At 39.7% G+C, this 21,780-nt stretch overlaps 1 protein-coding gene across 1 annotated transcript in view; it reads left to right on the forward strand.

Moving 5' to 3' along the window:
* The window catches only part of LOC128889207 (mannosyl-oligosaccharide 1,2-alpha-mannosidase IA), a 546,492-nt gene that overhangs the window by 147,578 nt on the left and 377,134 nt on the right, over positions 1–21,780 (forward strand). The gene's annotated exons all lie outside the window — the stretch shown is intronic.

Raw genomic sequence — 21,780 nt, forward strand, 5'->3', positions numbered from 1 at the left:
AAAGTAGCGTCAATGATGCACCGCGTTTTAGCGGGACGGGCGATCGTCAGGATATAAATTCACCCTTTAACTTCGTAATATCCCTTCTGCTCGCGCGACTAATGGCAGCGGTATTTGCACGGTAAACGCGCGTCGTTAGTTTCGTCCGTCGGAGGCTAAAGGCTTTATTTAACAGCAAACAGGAAGCATGTGCTGCGCCGGGATGCGCGGTGTAACGCGGTATTGTAACGTGTTCAGTGTTTCTAGTGACGCGTAACACGCAGGAAACGCGATGAGTGATGTGTCACCGTGGAAATTCGCTCTGTGATCATTACTTTACCTTGTTTTTATGCAAAATCATTTCCGGAGATAGGGAAATTATTTCTGAACGAAGGTATTTTAGGAAAGGGCCTCTATTTTGAAATGTGATTTATATTTATTTAATAAATGTCGATTTTATTTCATAATTTACAATATCTGTTGGCAGACTTAATTCGTTTCTACTCTGCATTTAATAAACATCCACTTATAATATTGCAAGAAAATTAATATTACATGTTTCAAGAAATATCATCTGATCATTCATAATTTATATAGTATAAACGTCATATAATGTTTTATATAATATTAACAGTTACAAGTATACAAGTAAACAAATCAATCGAGAAATTCAATAGGTATTTTACCCACATCTTTAGGGGTAGTTTTCGTCTCTGTACCTGAACTATCATCAAATACAAAAGTACATATTAATAAAATTCATCGAAATCCAAGAGTTAGGTACATCCGGTTTTCTTTTTTTTTATAAAATTTCTTCATCTGCATACATTTTTTACTTGTCAAATATTCTTTTGTAAAAAAACTCCCCAATTATTTTTGTTCTGGTACAAATGACAATTGTATCGATTCAGACGCACCCACGCGTTAAGGCGATAGCTTCGTCGCCGCAAGACGCAAATGAGAGACGTAAAAGACATTCGCCAGGTAGAATGGGAGATTCACGCGATCGTACGGATAATGCGAGCGAGTTACAATGCCCGTGTCATCCACATTCCTCGTTTGTCAAACGCGCGTAGGGGAGAGATTAAGAGAATCTGTTTCTCTTCCATTCCTTTGCACGCTTCCATTTCGAGACCACTCTTCTGCCTCTAGCTTCGATGTCTTCTTGCTTAGGCTTTCATCTTCGTCAGTGTTCCGCGTGTCTCGATCCCTGGATCCTTTTCGTCTTTCCTTGACACCCACTGTTTTATCATCTTCTTCTGTTCTTTCGCCCCTTTTGAGATATCCGGTGCTCCTCTTTGGGGTTCCAGTCGAGAAGTCTCTTTCACTCGCTCCTTTCATCGCTTTCGAGAGGTGGCGCCACGTCGAAAGCTTGGAAGAAGGTTGATCTTCGGGACTCCTTTTTCCTTTTTCATGATGCGAGGTGTATAATTAAAGTCTTTTGCCTGGCGTGTTAGAAGAGGACAGGAATGGGAGGAGCCTGAACCTAAATTTCTGATGAGAATTGTTCCTTGGGGACCACTGTGAGCACTTTCAAACTTTACTTCTCCATTATTTTAATTATTCACGACGAGTACTGCGGTATTTTGTAAAATACATTTCTTGTTCTAACTTTTATTACATAAATTTTAGTTTATCGTGGAAAATATTTAAAATATAATTCTAAGTTTATATTTCTATACATTTCATTTTTGAATAGAGTACAGGCGGTCGACATATCTGTTAAATGACTTGTAAATGATTCTGTAAAAGTATTCACAGATCGTCGAACACTCGGAAAATACAAAAAGAAATCAATCTTTCGGAATCGTCAAAGTGGTGAACTCCCTTAAGCCTCCCCCATTTTTTATTCCCCTGTTTCTACTCCACCTTCCACGCTTTCGTCCCAGTTGCCACTCGTTTTACCGCTTCCCAACCCCGTTCCACCCTCTCTTTTACACCGTTATCAGACTTGGTTGCTTATCTCGCCGCGCCCTGTTCCACTTATTTATTTTGTCCCGAAATCTGTCTCTCCCTCTTCATCGCGTGTTCTCTTTCTCCGAGCGTTCTCACCTATGCTCCCGCTGTCTCTGTTTCACCCTCCTCGCGAGGGTATGTAGACGGTTACAAACGATACTGGCGTTCCGAGGGGGTTACAATGGATTTAAGTCACGCTCGTACCGCTTAATCCACGTGCATTCTTTCCGTTGGTCCCTCGAGACGACCTGGAGCACCAGGATTCCCACTCGACGACACGTACACAATTGGGATGAAACGATTTTAAACGTCTACTGTGGCTGGAATCAATGGTGGACCAAATTTTTATGGAGATAAAAATTCCAAAGAATAATAATGAAATCCCAATGGAATTCTTTTTGATCTGTCTGATGAAATGAGTTTAAAAATATTTAATCTAATATAATTTAAATATTTTTACTAATATTTAAAAATATATCAAGAGACAGTTTCGTTGATGTGCACAATCTTTTGCCAGAAATGCAACTGACCACTCAATTTGCCATCAACAAATGTATCTTGTCTTGAACGAGCCTCCACTTATTCCTCGTCATTGCAGCGCATTCTTGAGATCTTCTTCAGCTGATCCGCGCAGCCTGGGGGCACGTTTTTTTCGTTATCGCAATCACATTTGCAATTTTCAGTTGGAGATCTCGCAAATACGATTGCAACATAGTGACTCCGTCATTATCAACACGTTCTTGGTAGCAACTTCTCCAGGTAGTCCTCAGGGCCCCGAGGCACCCTTCTTTCGGTTTTGTTGCAATCACATTCGTAGGATCTCCGACTGAAAATTGCTAATGCGGTTGCAACAATACCGACAAAAAATCTGCCATGGGGCTCTGCGAGACCATCTGGTGCATTTTTTGAAATGTGATAATTATGGTCAACGAGCAAGGACTCCTTCAAGACAAACGAACTTGGATTTGTTAATTTGTTATACTTCTGCGTTCAGTTCTGTTCCTTTAAAAACAAATCTATATAGAAGTTTTGAAATGTTTGGACTTTAATTTCTATTCAGTTTATTCATATCACTTTCAAATATTATTGCATATATTATTGAGGCTATTGATTCAATACTTTCGTGAGTATAAGTCGATACTTTCCTAATCCTTCACGTACCTTATTACTACGATATAATATCGTACGTGTTTGTCGATACACCAAAAGCCCTCAGGGGCTGTAGGTATGTTTGATTGTAGTTACAGTACGGGTTTAGCAATCCTGAGGTACCCGAGCTGAAAACCCGTTTTTGGTATAACAGTTTCCAGCGTGGATAAGGCGGGCCCTTGCCGGAATTACGTACAAATGGATAGCGTTATCCACTCGCGGGGGCGCCAGTAAATCGTTTTATCCGAGCTGCAGCGTGTCGGCGTTTATTTAAGTTCAGCTGAAGGGACCATTTTTCTGAAACTATTCCGACCGGGGCCATTACCAGCCTGGGACGAGGAGGACGTTAAACCGTTTCGGCTATCGTCATTGCGATACGATGCAACTTCTGTCCCTCGGGAAGGCTCTCTGCTCTTAAATACGCGGTAGTTAACCCCCCTCCCTTCCACAGCCACTGGATTTGTGGCTCGTTCGTTTTTCTTCGGTGGAATGTCGAAAGGTCGAAGCTCGAGTTTTGAGCATGTTCCACACTGAGCAATTAAACGTGACCTTTATCCTTGACAGTTTGAGAATTCTTGAGCTTTTTTGTCAAATTTCCAGGCTCCTTTCTCGAATGAACATTGTCGCAATGAGTAAGAAATTAGAGCAAGATCGGGTAAATAGTATTTTACTATTGTATTTCGTTTCCTCAAACCTCCCTTTTCATTAAAAATATTACTTTATTTAAGTTACATAGTTTTCATTATTTAAACCAGTGCTGGAAATATTTCTTTTCTAAATTTTACCAGCTCTGAATTAAATGTTTATATTCCACCTGTACTAATATTCTTCATTCTTTATTCTGAAATCCCTCCAATACATTCAATCCTCCGCACACAATCGCTAAAAGAATTATTTCCATAGAAATTTTAACGATGTATAATGTATTGTCTGTTGAGAGATGATATGGTTTAATTTAATACATTGAAAAAGAAAGTATTTCAACAAAGATATTTCGTAGCACGAAATTGTTCTACGTTAAATAATTGCTTTACGATTTAATCGTATCAAATGAGAATTCTACAGCACGAGTTTTAATTAAGTAATGTAACGCGAACCGGTAAAAACCGACGACAGGAAGGCGGATTGATTTGAAAACGGAGGAACGATATTATTCGCAGGGATAATCAAGGACCTTTTACCATGTTTGAATATTCTATTAAAGTAACAAGAATCGTTGTTTCTCCGACGAAACATCGTGGTTTTTTTTTTCAAACACGAAACGGGTTGACCCGCGAACCGAGTAGAATCGCTCCCTTGCTCCTCTTTCCGGTCACCTGGTTTCACGTTTCTGCAGCGCCGAGGGAATTGTATCGTTGAATTATTTTTAACAATTTAACGTATAATGGTTACACCGTGGAAGCGCAAAATAAAAACGGAGCACCGTGGCACGGAGATACATCCGGCGTAAAATAGAGAACAATTCTTATCGCTGAATGCAAAGAAGTGGTTGCAGTAATTTATACAGAAACTGTTGAGAAATTTCGTACGATTTTAGTTGCTGCAGAGAATGGTTGGTTGATGTTTTAACGCATCGAAAATTCGGACCGAGGTCCAAGTATTGCGTTCACATTTATTCTGTTTTAAGCGTTATGTCCTTTTTTGTAGTCATGTAATTAGATTAAATAATATATTTTGTTTATTTTATTTTCTTATATTATTCATAAACACAAGAATGGAATTTAAAACAAAGAAATCAAAACAGATTGAGATAAAAATTAACGTCACCACTGAAATTCTTTCCTTAATAATTATTTTTTTTCAAATAATATATTTAGGATTGTCTGTAAAAATTAGAAATGTCAACGTGCTGTATTGAAATAGAAACTCCAGCTGCAGCTAAAAAAAAGTTTGAAGTATCGGAACATTTTAATTGGGACGATGTGTACAAAAAGTAGCATGTAATGGCAAAAGAATGGAAACCTATAGTCTCCCAAAAGGGTACGGAGTTTGGTTGTAACCTAGAATGCAGAGAGAATAGTGTAAAATTAGCAGGGGAGTATGAAACCGGGCCAGCTATGAATACCATGTCTAAAAATGTTGCTCTCGAGAATCTTCCTGATTTAGTTATCAAAAATATGTAATGTTAATATGACACTTGACGTTTCCGCTTGTAATTTTACTTGAAATGTAGAACAACAAAAATGGAATAGTATATCATTCGCAATCTCGAACAATCAATATTCATTTCACTTATTCTTAGCTAATAAAAGTTTGCTTTAACCAGGATATTAGAATGACAAGAACTAGTAGTATTTATATTATATTTACCTAAACAAATTGTATCCTGTTACGAGACTTCACTTTTTACTCTAAAATAATTTTTTAGACGTCAATTAAAAATCTTCGAATCTTGTCAAACTTTCAAAATTATTCGGCTATTATTTCACTTGTATCTTGATCTAACATTATCAATTCCATTTAATACAACGCACCTCAAAATTTAATTTTCCAAGTTCACGTAAGATTAGGATAATATCAAGCGAAGAATATTTATTTTACATGTGTAACAATGACTCTTATTTATGAAGTGCACGAATCGTTGACTTATGTTAGTGGAAGAACTCATTCTGACGTGAAGGAGTCGTAACACGATTGGACGTGATGTCCTTTCCTCGGAAGGATCGCAATGATCTCCGTGTAAAAGACCAAAACTGTGATCATGGCTACACCCACAGGCAAGGTTCCTAGCCAAATGCCATTGTTAGCCGTGGTCGCGTTTATTGATCATGCGAACGACTCGCTGTCTCGGGACTGTTTTACGACACGGCGTCGTAAACCAAGCGTACAGATCGTCCAGAGACACGTTTTCGTTCTTCTTTTGCTCCCTGAGGAGAACAGACATCGTGGAACTCTTCGACGCAGAAAATTTGTAACACTTTCACACAAATTTTCGGAAAATCTCTTTCTCCTACTGACAAATTTCTGCTGTAAAAATTGTCCTGCTGCCAAAAATTTGATGCATTTCAGGCTTGATCTGTCGATCAAGAGTTTCAACTTTCAAAAGTCAAAATAAAATAAATCATTTCTATTGTACTTCATTAAGCACCGTTCATTGTTTGACGAAACACCGAGAGGCTGTTTACATGTGAAATTAATGGGATTGTTTATTTACAAGATGAACAATTATTATTTATCAAGAATCAATCTTGAGATGAGTAGATAGGAGGTGGTATCGAATGCAATCTAACAAAGAAGGTAAAGGGATGAAATAGAGCAGATAACAAAGGTCAAGATATCAAGTCAAGTTGAAGAACTGGGCTAGGTCGATTAGAACAGGGTTAGGCTTTCAATGTTCCAAGTTGCAGCCATCTAACAATCCTATACGAGTAGTCATAAACTGAAACACTCCACCATAAAATAATCAATATCACCGATCACTTGCTATCTCAGGACGATCTGAAATCTTAAAGGATTAGGAAGGATTCGGCACGATGAAGGGTTGAATGACATTTTGAGGAAGAGACTCTACCAGAGAGATTGAACCTGGATGACCCGCAGGTGGCAATTGGCAGAACCTTCCACGCTTCGTTGGGTTCTAAAATACGTAGAACTGTCGCCAACGGAGCTCTTCGTCTTCTAAATAGAGCCGGTTTCCCCATATGGCCCATTCCTAAAAAGGGGGAGCTGAAAGCGAAGTGAGAGGTGCTCGAGATGGTGCACCTCAAAGCGGAACCCTTATGATCATGTTGTGCCTCGATAAGGGTACCAGCTTGTGTACTGCAGTTTCTGTTACTCCTATTACGGAGTATGTATTACAAGGTGTTCCATTTCAATCCACAACATGGTTACATGGATTAGACGCATGGAGAACGCAGGGTCAGTTAGCGCTTCAAATAGAAAAATTACGTTTGCATGGAACGACACACGAAGGAATATTTATGAAAAGATGAAGTGGGTCACATTGGACCCCAGAATGGCGAAGCTAAGAAATCACAGTTTGCTTCACAGAAATATAATACGAATCTCCAGTAAAAATTTACTTTAACTCTTGGTATTTGGAACTGTGATTTTTTTATTAGTAATAGGAAAATGGCTACTTAGAGCCACCGAGCTCAATGTCGCATCAAAGTAGCGAGGGATTCTCCGAAGGAATTATCGACTGGCTACCTCCGTTTTCATCTGTTCTGATCGAAACCAAAACTCGCCAGCCAAGGGCCTCGTAAAAACGATTCCTGCGGATACGACGTAACTCGGCGCAATCCTACGTGCCCTGCGGTCGTAAACCCGCACGTAAACACCTGTACGGAAAAGCTTGGCCATCCCTTTCGCAACATAAAGCCCGCGCGGTCCCCCCGAAGAACGCGCGAGTTTCTCAGCGATGTCGCGATGGGCACAATGCAGCGCACTCGAGCGAGCTCTCGCGCGACACCAATGTAGCCATCGTTATTGCTACTTTATTGCTCGTAAATCCTGCGCGTGGCGCGCGCATCCTTTCCGTAGAAGGATACGAGGGTATCTTTTTAACGGTCGTCTCGACGGGCCAATGCCGTCTCGGGACCAGAGGGAACCGAACGAGTATCCCATTCGAGGACCACCAACGAGACGATAGAGTCGTGGAAGCCGCCTTTGGGTACCTCGGTATGTCCTGCTACCTTCTGATTAGCTCTTGGAAGCGGTTGATACTTGCGCGTTAAAGACAAGCAGTAGCGGGATCAAAGAAACAATCTGCGTCGAATGGGAAGTCGTATGGCGATTGTTAATATTTTTAGGGGACTCGCAACGTCTGCGATAGGGATTCTCAATACTTCACGTTCTGGAAGATCTTCTAGACGAGGAAATATATTTTGGGGAACTCTATTATAGAAATGGGAAGGAATAGTTTTAGTAGGTTTCTTTACCTTTTTTTTGGTGTATGTCAGATTTGATTAATGATAGTATTTATAATTTTCTGTACTTTTAGTACCCGATTCCTAATCAAATCCTACTAGAATGATTTTTATTTAATTATTTTAAATAACTATACGGGTTATTTATAAAATAAAATCTGTAATGTGAATGTTAACCTATTTCTATTCATAGACGAAATTTTATCATGTATCTTTTGGATCTAATTAATTTGCAGGATTAATTTTAGTATCTCCGACGAAGAACTAAAATCGAGATCGAAAAGTCGAAATATAGTTCGAGAGTTTTAACCCTTTGCACTCGAGAGGCGACTCTCGGTCACCCCTAGGTTTGACGCTCCAAATCAACCAGCACCAATGTTTGTTTAGGTTTCATTTGGAACTCGAACTGTCAATACAATGATCGAGGCAAAGGTGATCTGATTCTAAAATCTCAAATTTGAGATTTCATTTTCGAAGTCAATCTAAGCTTAGCATTCTCGAGTTACTGGTAGACAGCAGAAAAAAATGCCTCGAGTGCAAGGGGCTAATAATATAACCTTCCGCATAAAAGTTAGGCTAATTTCCGAGGGCGATTGGAAGTGGTCTGGAACGGTTTTATAAAATACTTGGCTGGATTATTGGTTTAAGGACCAATTAGTTTATCAATAGCCAGTTTTAAAGAAGCCCAGGAGAAGCTTCTATGGAGAAATTAGCGAAGAAACTTGAGATGTCGGTCAAACGTTCGCGTATAGGTGAATTCTGTGCAAGATTCATGACGAGTTAGGAGTCGCATTTCGCGTTGCATTGTTCTTCTGGTCATTGTCGCTAGTAAATCACAAAGCAGACCCACTTAAGCTGTGCACTGTCGGATGATCATTAGGAAGAAAATGGAAAGAAGGGAGGTTATAAAATGGCTACAAAAACGAGGGATTCCGTGCGATACGTTTTTGGCCTTGCCTTGACATCAATTTTGCAGGTGACCGACATCTTACGCCTCGAGTCGCTGAGGGCCAGTCCTAAATTATTTTCAGTATCAGAAACTCCCAGCTCAGATTTCAAACCCAAATTCAATCATAAAGACCGAACATATAATTGAACGACTTTTCCAATCCACTTCAATACTCTTTCTTTTTTCCCCTCAAACAAACACTTCATTTCAGCGAGCCTCAAAAGCCATTTATTTTCCCCTCGTTTAAAACTATTTCGTTCGCGAACACGCCGATCGACGAGGGTTGCTCCCCTATATATATTTTTTGCACACAGTCTCCCGTCGATTCGGGCTATCGAAACGCGACGAGATTAAACTCATCACTGTATATATCCTTCGATCGCGTTCGTTGATATTCTTTCACGTTTTTTTTTTTGCCTTTTTGGTCGCGTCGGCATTTCCTCAAAAATACACACGCGTATACGCACATGAATGGAAGGAAAACATTCTCGTTATGGTCGGACAAATTGCGTACGTGGATTAAACTACGTGTCGGACTAAACTATATTTTTCGTTCTACGATACATTAACTCGTTACTCGACGAGCTGAATAATTTCCGCGGATAAATTATCATGGCGTTGCTTGCGAATTTAGTGCTGGATAAGGTTAATTGTAGAGTTTCTTATTTTTTTTTTTGTACGATATTTAAAATAAATCGAGGATTTGAAACTTTTATTTTTGTAGGATCCTCTGTAGACTTTTCTATTAGAGGTCCTTAGAGGAGAAAGTACAATCACCATAAGTTCTGTATATTCAATGTAAAATTACTCAAGAACCATACATGTACATGATATCACTTTGAAAATCTACAATATTTATATTTGCTTTTCATCGTAATTTTTCAGATCTTAATACGACTTAAAAATGAAGTCAAAACGTAAAAGTAAACATTGTACCTGTTTACGAGTTGATTCTTTTCATTTATTTCACTTCCAAGACACTTAGTAGACTTTGTTAGAAAGGGTCAGCCTTCTGGCAACGTCTGGGAAATCGTCTTATCTGCAGGCAGTTGCCATCTCACGGGTTCGACAAATATCGCGATGGAAATCGACCTGTTGACGCTGCCGCATAAGAAACGCACAGACGCAAGCTGCCTGGTGATTTCCGGAGCTCTCTGCCAATTTCTCGATTCCCCCCGTTTCTTCGAGTAGCCTCGTTGCATCCTCTCCACGAACTTCGAATAAATATCCGGCGGTAGGAAAAGTCCCGTGGCGAAAACTTCCAAGGATCGTTCCCGTTCTCCCTCTCTCTCCCTACAGCCACGACCGCGGCATGCTCACCCGGAAAACTCGAACTTCCAGTTTCGCTCGTTCGCTTTTATTAAAATCAAGCCAAACCCCAGAGCAAACACCGAAACTTTTATACTTTCGTGAAATTGTCACCGTAATCAAAACACCGACTTCTTCTCGTTCCCTGCTCGCGTTCCTCTTCCCAAATGCCGAGTCTTCCCTCCTGGACTCCTCAACGTTTCATTCAAGATAATCCAGTGGGAGGTGAATCATCGAGTCTTTAGACTTTATTAAAAATTACTTGGTGTTTTGGGGTTGTTGATTTTATCGAGCAATTTTATCAAACGTAAACGCATCCTTGGTTCGAAGGATAGGTGGATCTCTTCAAGTTTTTAGACGTCTTCTGAGGATTATAAATAATAATTAGGACACGGAATGCGATCGACAGGGAAACCAAATAAAAGTATGCAAATAATTGATTTTTATGAAATCTGTCAACTGTAAACTTCTCTATTTCTCAAACCCTCTAACAGTCAACAAAATGGTGACTTAAACCTCCTCCACTTTCACGCAAACCACAGAATATATTAATTTGAATGAGATCCCGGACACCGTGTACGAGAGTGATCGATGTTAATCGAAAGACTCTGGCTCCCGACAAATGGGATGTTTGTTCACTTCCGTTCTTAACCTTTCCGCCATTCCGTCGCAAGTTTCCAGCGTTTTGTAATGGCGCGGGGGTCCCGTCGATCGATTAATTAACGGAAATTGATTTAACGGTCCGCTCGGTGAAACGGTGCGGCATTATTTGCGATAATACGTACACGATGCCGCGTTTTCCAGCTTGTAATCGGAGAATGGATATCGCGAAATCAACGGGATAACGTTGCACGCGGTTCGTCGACGGGAGCGCGTGTAACTGAAATGGCATTTGAAAGCCTTTAGCTAAATGGGCGTCGTTCTTTCGCGCGAAATAATTGACCGCGACAACCGTCGATCGCCTCGAGTTCTGCTTCCGTTTCCTGTGCGCGAAGGTTCTTACAATTAGACGTTCATTGTTCGACGATGCTGTCGATCGGATTTAATTTTTAATTATACGAAGCATCTGTGCGGGGGGTATAGTAATGGAATTGTCGCGTTAAATTAATTTCATTGCGTTAGATTTTAGGTAGCAGAATATTATGCTTTGTTTTCAGGCACTAGAGTGTACTGTATTTTTAGCTACTGGAACGTCACTCGTCATTCTAAGTGTCAAGCATCATACTTCTTTTTTAGATCAAGTTCTGTCCTTTTCGTACCCCATTTTGGTTATAATAATTCTTTGTGTAGGTACTTACAAACTTGCTCAATAATACGTTATTCATTCTATCCTACAATTCATAAAAATAATTCTGTTTAATTTTTACGAGTACTTATTCACAGAATACTGTATTTTAAAAATAGAGACTCCCGAATTTGACAGTTTTGGTACACATTCACAATTCACATACTCTGTAATCACGGATTTTGTTCAAACTGAAATACGTTACAGTCCACGTGAAAACAAGAGACATTTAACTCGTCATTTTACTATTTTCGAAATCGTTCTAGATATACAGACCTCGAATATTATCAAGCTCCACGAAAATCTGATGAAAAGTACCAACTTTGAGGTTTTGTCCCTTTTGCAACAATTTCGAAAACAACAAACTCGTGATGTAAGCCTCCCCTATTTTCACATAGACTGCAATATATTTCCGTTTGATCGACATCCACGACATCCTACACGAGAGTGACGATTTGGCGTGGAATGACAGTGCTGAATATCGAGGATGTCGTTTTAGGACGGTTCGATGGACGAGAAAACAGTCGCGAATCTGTTTAACGTTACAGTGGAATTATTTAACGAGGACGATCAGCCAACCAACTGGAGGGTATTAATATATTCCCACGACAAACAAGCGTCGAAAATTATACTCGTCCATTGCGCTTTTGCGCGACTCGACAACCGAACGACGTTTTAAGCCGCTTACTATATTTGCCCAACAGACCCAAGGAATTATTTCATAATCATTTGCACGGAACTTGAAAGCAGCGACGGGAATTAAATGCCATTTTGTCATAGTTGAATAATAAATTTTAATTCGTTTGAATTCAGTCCGTGCACTTTAGTGCGAAATTTAGTATTGATATTTAGTATTGATACTTACTTTCCCGTAGACCGAATTTCGAAGCGGTGCAGCATCTCTAGGATAAATACATACAAAAATTCACCTTTCAGTTCGTGAAATGACCATTCTTTTTTAAAACACCAATATAATTTGGGTTATCGAAGGTTGTTGAGAAAAGGTGGACATAAATACGCTATTAACTCTGTGATACAATAGTTTATTATAATACTGTTTTCTATAGCTCCTTGGAAGAAAGTATTGTAATAATACTGTCTGAACATAACATAACAAAAAAAAAAAAAAAACAGATGAACACGCGCAGTGAACTGATGGCGCTACGAGTACGAAAAATTCAAAATAAAAATAACATGGTTGTAACATTTATCATTACATTCAACAAAGGTTAACAAAGTCATTCAGCATGGTAGAGTCAATTGAGCCAAGGGAATCGGAGGGTCAAGAAACGAGCGACGAATGAAGTCGATGGTTGCCAGATTTCATTGGGAGGAGAGGATCGCCGCTACGCGGTAGCGTGCATAAAGATCGGTGCATAGAGAGCAGGCTTAATTTGATCTTATCTAGCGGTCGGTGAGGAAACGAAAAAACGAAACAAGGCGAACCACGAGCGTGGCGGTTGGCCAACCATATAAATTACGTCCAGGACGTCGTCCAATGTAAATGCAATACAAATTGGACCGGGCCACTTATTATTATTCATTGGGGACATTTGTTAGCTTATCTGACGGCTTCTCGGCTCTCCTCTCCGCTTCTCGTTCCGCTTCACTTTTTCCAGTTGCTCCGTCCGTCCTTCAGATTCGATCGTCGTGCCCTGGAACGCAACTTTTGTTGATTATTACTTGTTAAATGCTCTCGTTAAAGGGAGCCGTGATGCATTTCAATCGTGTTCATTTGCATCCATGACGACGCACGAAATGTTATTTTGTAAGACGGCCCGCGAGACGCTTCTCGCTGTCCCTGTTCGATCATATTTTTAAGCACGCGATAATAATTTATTAACGACCGGCTGGGTTACGTTCCATGTCGAGACACCGGGTATTCGATCAAAGTAACGTGGGTTTATTCGAAACTTTTAACAACACGCTGCATAATGTTCCTCGTACGGCAATGACGACAGTCTCGGGAAAATTTCGTCGATAATGAGGCAATTTTGCGGAATTTAAGCACGATGCTTCCTCGTGGGAACGTTTAATGGGCCTGCGAATTGACATTCGATGGTTAATTTAAGCAACAATTTGGTGAATTAATTGATGAATGTGTCGGTAATCTGGAGGGGTGATTTCTCTTTTGAATTATTGCGTAAGGTGCAAGAGAGGGTCTGGTGTGAAAATTAAACTTTTTTTATTTAGATATAGGCACTTATTGCACTGGAAATTTTAGAGACGTTAGGTATGATATAAAATAAAAATTGCTTGTAGTAAATATTCTTTGGATTCACTGAAGGAATCAAGTACGTATTTCTACATTTCAATCAATTAATATTCAATAATCTATTTCAAATATATTTAAAATACTTTACAAAGTATTCTATAATGTCAATATCTTCAAAAATATCACAATGCAAACATTTCTGCGATTTATTACCTTCGACTGAGGCGCATTCAAAATCGGTCAACGAAATTTTCAGTCATAATAAGAGCAGCGAACTCTGAAGCAGGAGAACAATAAAAAAAAAACAATTTGCAGCATTGTAACTGGGACATTCACTACGAGTTCGACTTTCACGAAACTAGAACAGACATTCAAACACGTTAACTGGAAATCGAATGGAATTATAAACCTTCTCCTTTTGCTTGACAGCTCGCAGAAGATACGACATTTGCCTTGAGAAAATGATTTCTTTAAGTATTTCTTTTAAGTATAATACTTGTGACTCCGAACCATGACCACGAGCATGACCATACGAGCTATGGAAATATCAAGAAAGTAGCGTATTTTCTAAAATATTCTGCTCTCGAGATAGATGCAATCTTCCACTACAGATCAAAGAATTGTTCTCAAAGCATTTATTTAATAAACTGGCTCGAGAGAATTTAGAATTTTTAAACCTCCACGAGTCCCAGTTACGATAATTTCTCTTCACGTTGTTCTCTCACTGTAAAATTCGCGGCGTATACAGGACATTTAAGAGACTCCTCGCTGAAGGGTTGAAAAAGAAACGGTCGCTGTTACTGTCGTTTAAAATTCTGAAATCTGAACCAACGATAAATATTCAAGCAGGCCCAAGTGGAGAGAGAGAGTGGCCGTATTTAAATTTCTAAAACTGGAAGTCACGATAACACGAACCCTGGCAATTTTTCTTTCAACGGGATAAGTGCCGCGTCTGACGGGAATCTCCGCGTGTTTCGATCCATCAGAAACTTGTGTCATTAATCGATGGAAACGCCTCGTATTATCAGCGTCTTAAATCACGTATGATTTCTCTTGAATATTCACTCCTGTGCAATTTAAACATGTCGTTACAGGTGTACATTGCATCAGAAATTTATTATTATCAGGTGGAAACACTACCTGTTTTATCAGCAATCGTAGAGAGCTGAAGTAGGTAAATATTTACTGTAAATAATAAATGAGAAGTGAATGTGGATATTTTTAATATCGCTATTTAACACATTTATTCCATTGAACAGAGAACCTTTAATTCGTATAACATGTCATACAATTGAAATTGTCATACAAATCATACCATTCGCAAATGTACGTTCAATTTTATAGTTGAAATTCCCGTTTTTATTGCACGAATAGTTCAACTTCTACTTGAACTTTTAAACTTAAAGAATTTTACCATCTTTGATTCGAAGCTAGATTTAATTTCAGGAACGAGGGTCATGCGGTTGCATCGCGACGCTCCGTGTGCGCCTCGAATAGCCGAATTGCGCAGCACGGCCCAGGTCATTAAATGAAGTTAATTACGCCCGTATAATCCGCGAACAAACGTAGAATTCTGTTCCCTTCCAACAGCCGCGTGACAATGCCGATTACAGGACAAATTGCTTCGTCGTCCCATGGGGCGTTTTAATTGTGACCGTATGTATCTCAGTTGAGGTTGAAACGGAGAAATTGCGAAATTAACCGCTTTGGTTCACGACGGGAAGAAGCCAGGAATTCATTACTCCATTTCGAAGCCACGTTTGAGGAGGTTTGCCACGGTTTGAAGTAGAAACATATGAAGCTCGAATGCTCGAAGCTGTCAGAGACTCGCTGCCATTCGAATTAGATAATTTTTTCAAGAGAAAATTACCCCATGAAAAGAATTGAAATTTATTAACTCACTTAAACTTCTATAATGCGAGATAATCGTTACAAAATTTTCAAACCAATATTACGTAACTTGTGATTTATCGAAGAACAAATAGCGTAACAAATTGCAGCTGGTCTACAGATCTATATTATATACCTATTACATAACCTATATTTATTTATTACGTCAGCTCCTAGAAACGTTCACTCTGTACCATTAGCAGCAGTACTCGTTAAGATGGCAGAAAGTCTTTGAGTTTCATCTTTGTGGAGCATCAGAACTTCCGAAGATCGCCTAACGAGATTCGTTTACGCGCCCACGTCTCGATCTACACCCACGTCTCTTCAATGCAACGAAAGACGACGTGGCGCGAGGTTCTCAGAAAAGCTCGAGCGTAATGATTCCGTCTCGTTCCGAGCGACTGGTAAAATTAACCCCAATTTATCCGCCTTTAATACCGTCAATTGATTGAAAAGTGTCGTTCGGTTAGTCTCTCCGCAGTCGTGGCGAGTAATTAAAGATGCGACTTATAACGATAATCTGCGTTACACAGTTAAAGAAACTTGTTCGGAGCCGTTTAATTGGTAGCGAACTGATTCCCCTTGGGAACGATTAAAATGTTTCTCCGACTATCAAATCATCGGTTAGGTCTGGAATTTTCTTGGCAACCTGTTCGCGGAACCTGTTACTCGAGTGGCTTCCAAACTTTTTAAAAAGCGCCATCTTAAAAGAGAGGACGTAGGATGATATTTTTTGATACAAAAAAGAACATGGGGTACGACAATTTATTTTAACACATTTGTGAATTCACGTCATTTCAAATTCTATTCCTGGTTATGAAAATCTTTTTATTTTGTACACTACATATTTACAACATTGATATTTTAAAACTTATTTTGTCATTTTTATCTTTGCCCTAACGATACAAATGTACGATGTCCAGCTACAGAATTTTATTATTTTCGTCAGTACTCGATAGTAGAAACGAAAGAATTTAAATGAAAATTCAAATTCAAGAATTGAATGAAATCGACGAATAAAAGGAAATATAATTCCAATTTATCGATCATTGAGGAAGAATTTTTTTTAATACGTACAACGTTTTCCTTCGACAAATTTACATATCGTACCAATCAAATTATTTTGAAAAAAAGCACGTATTTTTCTCCAAAATCACAGCTTGTTTAGTCGTGTCCCGCAGTGTTTAATAAGCAAACCTTATCTCTGCAATATATTTCTTTGTTCGAGAGGGTTTTTGTCGGGAGAGTTTGACCATCGAAAAAAAAAAAATAAATCTTCTGGGCAATTTCAATCAGAAAAATCGATAGCCGTGCGCTCCACTGTGCTCTCAATTAATTTCTGAAAGCGGTTTCCGTTCGGGCGGATTCTTTCTCGAAAATTCACGATCGGATTACCTGGATCGCTCGCGCTAGTATCGACGAGCCGGTTACACGCTCCCGGTGCAAAGTTAATTACACGTGTAGACGCGCGAACAAAGCCTGTTTTCTCGTCGAACGGCCCAGATGCACGGACGTGATGCGCGCGAGTAGGCGAAAACCGCGAAACAGCCCGTGGATGGAAGAAGCCGTGGCACGCGTTTTGCGTACGGATGCCCTCGACCAGAACCAATTTCCATGCATGGTCGAACTGAATAATTTCCGGTGGTCCGCTGCCCCGAATCTTTGCTCGTGCATGCAAAATGAGACCGGGAGCACCGAGGGGGCTTTTATAAAGCCGGAAAAGGGCTGTATTTCGCCCAGCGTGGGATCGTCTAAAGCGATGGAATATACGACTCAAAAGGCTTTGAAGACGTATTCTCATTACTGGCAATATTATCCAGGGCAACGTCAAATTTTCAAGGGAAATCAGTGGACCCATATTTTCTAGAAATTCTTCCTTTAGTCTGGCGAATTTGTTGATTTTATATTTTCTCTTTATCACTGCTTTTTGATTACGAACGTGAGGTAAAAAGCACGAGACAGTCACTTTGTTTATGTTTGTGACTGTATATTACGCGTGTAATGGTTATTGTATACAATGTGTTGCAAAGGAATAATATTCAAATGTAGTGTTTAATTACATTCAAGAATTATCAAAATTCAAATGTTTCGGATAGGATACACGATTTTATTAAAATAATCGCTTCCTATAATTTCAATACCAAAAAACATACGAACTAAAAAAATACAGTATTTCATCATCGGGGTTTTTTGAAAACTCTTTTGGCTGAAGTAAATATGTCTCTAAAACAAAACGACGAAACTTCGCCAATGCGAGTGTATTTTTTTACCCACTTTCATCTTCCGCACTGGTCCCTTTAATTCGAGAATTCGCTTGCGCAACAGGAGGGAAACTAGTGCTCGTGAAAATAAACTTGCGGCGCTATTTATGATCGACGTCGCGGATTGCAATTTAAAAATAGAGCGTTTCGACATTCACATACGAATCGATCGCATGCAAGGGTGGTTTGTTTCGATTAAACACGGGGAATGTAACTTCCTGGAATATTAAACAATTTCTAACCACAGTTTGCTGACCAAATGGAACGTGCGCATTGCCTGGTTGATTTTGTCTCTTTTGCGTAGAACAGAGCACGGGCGACGGTAAATTTTCGTTTATTATCGCTTGTTGGACAGAATTGCATCGCGCACTGTTGATAAAGCGATTTAGACCAGACAACGAGTGGATTCGTAGAGAAATTAACGGTGTCATCGTTTTCGATCCGCTAGATGAGGGAAGAATAAATATGCTTAGGTTTCTGTTTGATATCTTTTATGGATGGACTTTAGTTTGTTCCAGATAAATTATCAAAGTTTTACAAATTTAGCTTCTTTGAATTTTTTGAACATTTCAGGGGTGGCTTATTTAGATAAATTCTAAACCATTCTTGTGCCACTCGAGAATCTAAAGAATATATATTTCTTTAAATGCTTGGTTTAATTTATTTAATATTTGTTTGAATGATTTTAAGACAGATTTGAATGAAAATCTAGAGAAACTCTAATCTTTAGTTTTAAAAGTTTCTTAAATTGTCTCTGGTTGGGTGACAGTTACAGAGTTTTTGTTTAGTAGAATGTAATGGACTCGTTGAGGCCACTTTTTGGAGACTTCAATGCCCGAGGAAGAGATGCAGAAGACTAACGATTCCACCGCGACTGAAATGCTTGAAATATGTGTTCCCACAAGCTTTGCAGTGATTATATAACGTGATTAATTAACTTGTTGAGTTTACTGTGCAAATTTGCACTAATTATTGACCTTCAGTTCATATGTATTAGTTTAACGTCTCGTGTATCGATTACATGTATTTGGTGCCATTGGACGAATTAGGTTGTCCATCTCATATGATTGATTGTCTGTCACTAAGTCAAATTATAAAAATACAATATTCAATTTTTGAAAGACAAAATTTCTATATAAAAATGAAAATCTATTATCGTAAATTTTTCTTAGATCTTCAATCATGAAGACGTCAACGTTACTTTTATTCTTCTAAATAAAAAGAAATATTTTTATCCTCATTGACCTCACGATTTAAACGAACGCCAATAGAGCTACATCTTTCTTTTTAATCAGAGCATGTATTTTTACGAACTTCATTACGAGTCAAACGAGCAATCAACACTGAATTAAAGATGAATCCCAGAAGAGCATTAAATATCGGGTCCATTTGTCTCAAAAACCGACCGAGGGGGGACACTCAACTATCGATTATGCAAATTCTATCAAAACCAGACGAATTTAGTCCGAGAACACGTCGAACCGTTTGATGTTTTTGACTGAAAGCTGGGAAATTTGGCTGTTCCAACTTTTGCCTCGTTCCTTGGAAAGTATCGAGCTATCGAACGATCGAAAGAGATCGTGGCCCTCGTGAGAGTGCATACCTTAATCGCATTATCCTTTCTAACGGAAAGTCCGCTCGAGCGGAGCCCTCTCCCCCGTCTTTCACCCCCGATGTTATCTAAAGGGGAGCCCTCGCTAATTAAAGTAACCCGAACGTGCTACGCTTGCGCCTGGCTTGCATAATACACGCTCCGCGTACGAATTCTGACCATTGGAAGAAGTATCCGCGCCGATAATTGGGATGTTTAATGAGTCGTTATCGGAACATCGATAACCTATCGCGGAAGTTTACGAAATGCAGCCAATCGATGTTGCAGAAATTTACGACCTCTAGAAGCAGCTATACGTGTCTCCCTGTATTTTAAATTAATATTATTAATGCGTTATAAGGTTATATTTTCCTCCTATATGTTCCTTCTATTGGGTTGTTCAGAAAGTTCGTGTCAATTTTTAAGGAAAATTTAAAGGCACATTTAAATTTTAATATATGTTTATTAAATTATATAAGTACCATTTTGTTCCGCAATCTTTCCACATTTTAAGGGATGTACGCATGCTATTTGTCTTCAACGATTCCTATATATTCAGACCTGTACCACCCACCAAAAATCGGCATGGACTTTTCAGACAAACCAATATAATTCTTATTTGCAATTTATATTAAAATAAATGTTCTCGTACGATAGGTCGATGAATTTGTCTAAATAAATTCTGGATTATTACGAAGAAGAGAATTATAAGGTTCCATTAAAAAAAAAGAATAATTTCTTACATTTTCTCTAGCTTCTTCAGTGCAAAAATAGATAAATTTAAAAATATAAATCCAAGAAGTAATAAGAACTATATATAAAAATTTGGAAACGGTCTTTGACCGGTCGTGGTAAACTCAGCGTTAAAAAACATCGATCTCGAGATCTGGAAGAACTTAATTTCCAGTTCAACGTACCGTTTAAACGAACTCCGCGTGATCAACACGCACAGAGTCGGCAGCTCGCTGGAGAGGAAGTCTCATTCCATCGAAAGAATCCTAAATTGAAAGCAACCGGTCGTTAAAGCGGCCGTGAGTACGTCGTTCGAAATCCAGATTTCCAGGCTGCGAATCCAGCTAGCGAATAGATTGCTAATCCCCTCTGGAGGAGTCTTTCTCCGCCTTCTCTCTGGCGTTGCATGCAGCATCCCGCCGAAGAATAAGAAGAAGCTCGATCGACGCTCTCCCTCTTCGTCCTCCTCCATCCCGTTGGCCATTCGGTTCTTTGAGTCGCGTTCTCTCCGTCTGGCCGACCCCTCTCGGGCATTCTTTGCTCCTTAAGGGCGCACGGAACGCAGAAATGGCAGAGTGGAAACGGGAAATTGTCGGCACTCGATCCCTTTCGACGTAAACGAAGACGTAGTGAGGCGTGCAATGATCAAGTATATCTCGGGGAAGATTAACGACTCGTCGGACCACGTGAAGGGCCAAGGGAGCCGAAGGATCGACGGCACAAGAGAGCGAGGAGGGCCAATTACGGTCGTCTCTCGATCCGTCTCGCCACGATTTCGACTCGATTCCCCGATTTAATCGAAGTTCGAGGGGCACCGATCCAGCCCAGCATCGACTTACTTCCACCAGGAGGAAAACGTCTAGAAAGTTGCATCGCCAAGTCCAACGCCGGGTCTCCCCTCGTCTCCCGCGAATTTGAATGCGAAAGGGTTGCAGGCAAGTTCGAGGGAAGAAGTTCCCGCCCTCGGGGATTTTGCAATTAAAAGTTGCGGTTCTTTTTGCGGGACCGCCAACGGCGAACTTGCCTCCAGCGGGCACGTTTGAGTTTTTCAGAAGATTGCTACGGGGTCGACGGCGAGGGGGGTTGATTTTCTCCAACGGGATTGGATCTTTTGAGGGACATCGGAGCTTCGGGAACGCTCCAATCCGTGGACTTTGTTTTACTAAAGGGGCGTCCAAACTGTTCCGGTCAAAATGGTCGAAATTAGTATGCGGATTACCGTCGAATCAGTGCGTTACTGCGAGTGCGAAGGCGGCCACTGTCCAATAGAACGGCGATAATCAGTCGTATACGTTTCGTGGTCAATGAAGGTGTTAAGGATTCAATTAAACTATTTTCACACTATAACAGAGCATCGCGAGCTCGTAGTTCTTATTCTTAAAACGTTATCATAGTAAAAAGCGAAATCTGGACCACTTATAGTCGGTATCACGTTAACATAATTGTGACAATTTCAGAAAATCTTGTGTATATTTACGTACCAATGAAAACTCTCCCGAAGCTGGTAAAAAAAAAAGGAGAACTCCCTTCACACAGCTTGATCGCACGGCGCTTCATGATGAGTAGATTTCGAATTAAAGCAAAGCAAAGACACTCG

This window comes from Hylaeus anthracinus, unplaced genomic scaffold, assembly GCF_026225885.1.
Source record: "Hylaeus anthracinus isolate JK02 unplaced genomic scaffold, UHH_iyHylAnth1.0_haploid 11997, whole genome shotgun sequence".
NCBI lineage: Eukaryota > Metazoa > Arthropoda > Insecta > Hymenoptera > Colletidae > Hylaeus > Hylaeus anthracinus.